This window comes from Solanum stenotomum, chromosome 6, assembly GCF_019186545.1.
Source record: "Solanum stenotomum isolate F172 chromosome 6, ASM1918654v1, whole genome shotgun sequence".
NCBI lineage: Eukaryota > Viridiplantae > Streptophyta > Magnoliopsida > Solanales > Solanaceae > Solanum > Solanum stenotomum.
The window spans coordinates 18,155,261-18,158,319 of record NC_064287.1 but is presented as its reverse complement, the minus strand read 5'-3'; the positions used below and the strand labels follow the sequence as shown (position 1 = coordinate 18,158,319).

Below are 3,059 nucleotides of genomic sequence, written 5' to 3'. Positions count from 1 at the left end.
ACTTTCAATTTGATTGTTATAGAACTACCCGTGAACAAAGTTTCATCAGGTCCAATAAAGGCAATATAATCCAAATGTTTCTTTTACAAAACATAACGAATAACTATTCACCAATATTCATGTCTATGCAAATACTTTTATTATAATAGACATATATTTTCATGAAAATCCACAACATTTTAAGTGACATTTTTTCATAAAAGAACACAATTATTTTGAACAAGTATATATATAATTTGGTAGTTTCATACTAGTCACATCATATACTAGTAATAGAGAAACTCACCAACCACAATACCAAATATACTCCAAGAATTTTGTGGGTCTAACATAATACAAAAGTATCATTGAATTTCATATCTTTTGCTCCAAAATTAATTTAGACACCAAGTCTAATTTTATCTTTATCATAAGCAAAGAACCCCCACATTTTAAATATGATCTCAAAAATATTTTTCAAGTATTTGAAAATAGTTTTTCCACATATTTTCCCAGACTATCAAAATGTCATTGGCACTATGAAACCTCTTTTGGAAATATTATTCTACAAAAGAATTATATTGCTTCAATTCTCTTTGACAATTTTTACATAGTGTCAAAGTTCATTCATAGAGGCACAAAATTACAAACTCTAAGTCACTGGTATTTTTCCATCTATCACAAATAGACATACCACTTAGTATTTAGAATACTAACAATAAAGACAAAAAAAATTGTACAATTTGTTTCTATATAACAGTGAGTTTATAGAAAGTCAAAAGTACAACATTGACTTATTATGTGAAGTTTTCATAATTTTTCAAACCAATTGCATAGTCTGATTTATCCAGAGTAATAAACTTCAAAAATTTTTAGCCTACAAAAATCAGACACAATCAAATTTCACATGGAGTACAAAACTACAAAAGTTTTTTTTTTTTAAGTCTCCAAACAGAATTAAACATATTCTTTATCACACGAAAATATTTTTCTTTTCAAATAGTCTTCCAACTATAACATTTTGACATACTATTTTATCAAACAAAAATGTGCATCTCTCATTTTGCAAACTAAAGAATTTTAAAGGCAATACTATTTGCCAAGAAAAATTCATTCCACAACAAATGGTTTGCAGATCTTTTTCCAAATATACACATGATAAAAAATCAAAATTGTTAACTCTTAGAAACTATTTTCCTCCTTAGATAAATAATAAGAAGGTTACCTGGTGTAATCTTTAACCAGTATAGCACCAATTTTTCTGTACATTCTCACTTCGACCTTGCAAAACAAAGCACCAAATTATGGAGAAGTAATGCCTTAAACTTCTACTTCCATGATCTGTTTCTCTCAATCAGTAGAATACAAGAAATACCAACAGTATAATAATTTCCTTAAGATTGTTGTTCATCTTGTATTCCCAAGATACTTAGAACTCACAACTAGAAAATTAAAACTAGTAGAGAAACTAGAATAAAAAACAGATTAGAAAAAATATACGAAATATTTTTTCTTAAAGAGAATTGTTGTCAATCTGTGCTTAAAGAATCTTACTGATTCCAACCAACTTTACAGAAACACGAAGTTACCAAAGTTTAATGAACTAGTGAAGAACAGAAGAACATAAATTAATTCAAAAATCTAAAATCTGTAACACATACCAGAATCTGGAAAACCAGAAAGAAGATCAAGCCCACTGAATGCACAGTGTCCCCTTAAGGAAATTATTCCCCTCTAGTATCCGAGGTTTGATTTGGAATATGTCCTCCCAGGATAGAATGATCTCAATCACCAGTGTATTGATACCCAAAACGCTGGTGTCAGCGAGCCACTCAACGACAGTAAAGTACACTTAGAATACTAGATTTAGTAGTAGAAGAAGAAGTTCAGAAAATCGTTCTTAAAATGAGAGGAAATCCCTCAATTTATAGAAAACAAAGGGTAGTGTGAAAAGGTTCTTATTGTGCCTTACCGGAAAGGTCACAAACCTTTGAAAAGTCACAATCTTTCGAAAAGGTCACCACCTTTCATAAAAGTCGCAACTTTTCATAAAAGTCGCAACTTTTGATAAAAGTCACAACTCTTCATAATAGTCGCAACTTTTCATCAAAGTCACAACTTTTCATTTTCCATTCACAATTTTTTAAAACCCAACAGTCTAAAGGTTCCAAATTTTTAAGCTTGAGGGGTTTAACTATGACATCACTACCGGGAGGCCTAAACTAACTAAATGGATTGAGGTATGACTTATAATAGATATGGAGTGTAAAGTATGATTAATATTTTTATATTATATAAGAAATTTTATTATTCTTAAACTTAACTTAGTTGTATTAGATGTTGTATCGAATGTTGATCACAATAGAAAAGGGTCCATAACTTGCACTTGGAATGCATAGAGACTAAGGCTTGTTAAAATTGCCTTTGTTTCTTTTGGTGATAGCGTAAACTTCAAGGCTAGCTGGTTGGTGCATTTTTCATGTATAATTCATGTTCTTTATAATGAAGGGAAGCCTTGGAACAACAATAAAGTTGTCTTTGTGTTACTAGTAAATCTTGAGTTGCGCAGAGTCTTCACTTCTGATGCACCCATTGACATATTTCAAGGATCCGAGCAACATAACATGTTACGTATAACATGATATTTGTGTTAGGGTAGACTACATACATTACACCCCTTTGGTGTGGAGTATTATCCTAATCCTGCAGCGTGAAAGTGGGATGCCTCCTGCATCATTGTTCTATTTTAATTGTGTTTAATTAATCATCTCGTAGGAAATGAACAAGCTTGACGGATACAAGCAAACAAAAGTCTTGGAACAGGAGAAATTGGGTGAGTACTACAAGAACCGCTTTCTGTCGGTACTCACTTTGAAATCAATAGATACATTTCTTTTTTCTTTTTTTTTTGGTTTAAGAATTTTATATATAGTTACTGACATTTCACCATATATGTATTTGATTTTTTACAGAAAGCTAGAAACTTCGAAAATCCATTGTCAATCTCAGGTGAAAGTTACAGGGGATATTACTTTGGTATCAAATATGTTATGGAATTCTATAATATTATGCATCAGTAA

General features: G+C 30.7%; 1 pseudogene; it reads left to right on the top strand.

Moving 5' to 3' along the window:
• The window catches only part of LOC125868529 (glutathione S-transferase L1-like), an 18,961-nt pseudogene extending 15,902 nt beyond the window's left edge, over positions 1-3,059 (top strand).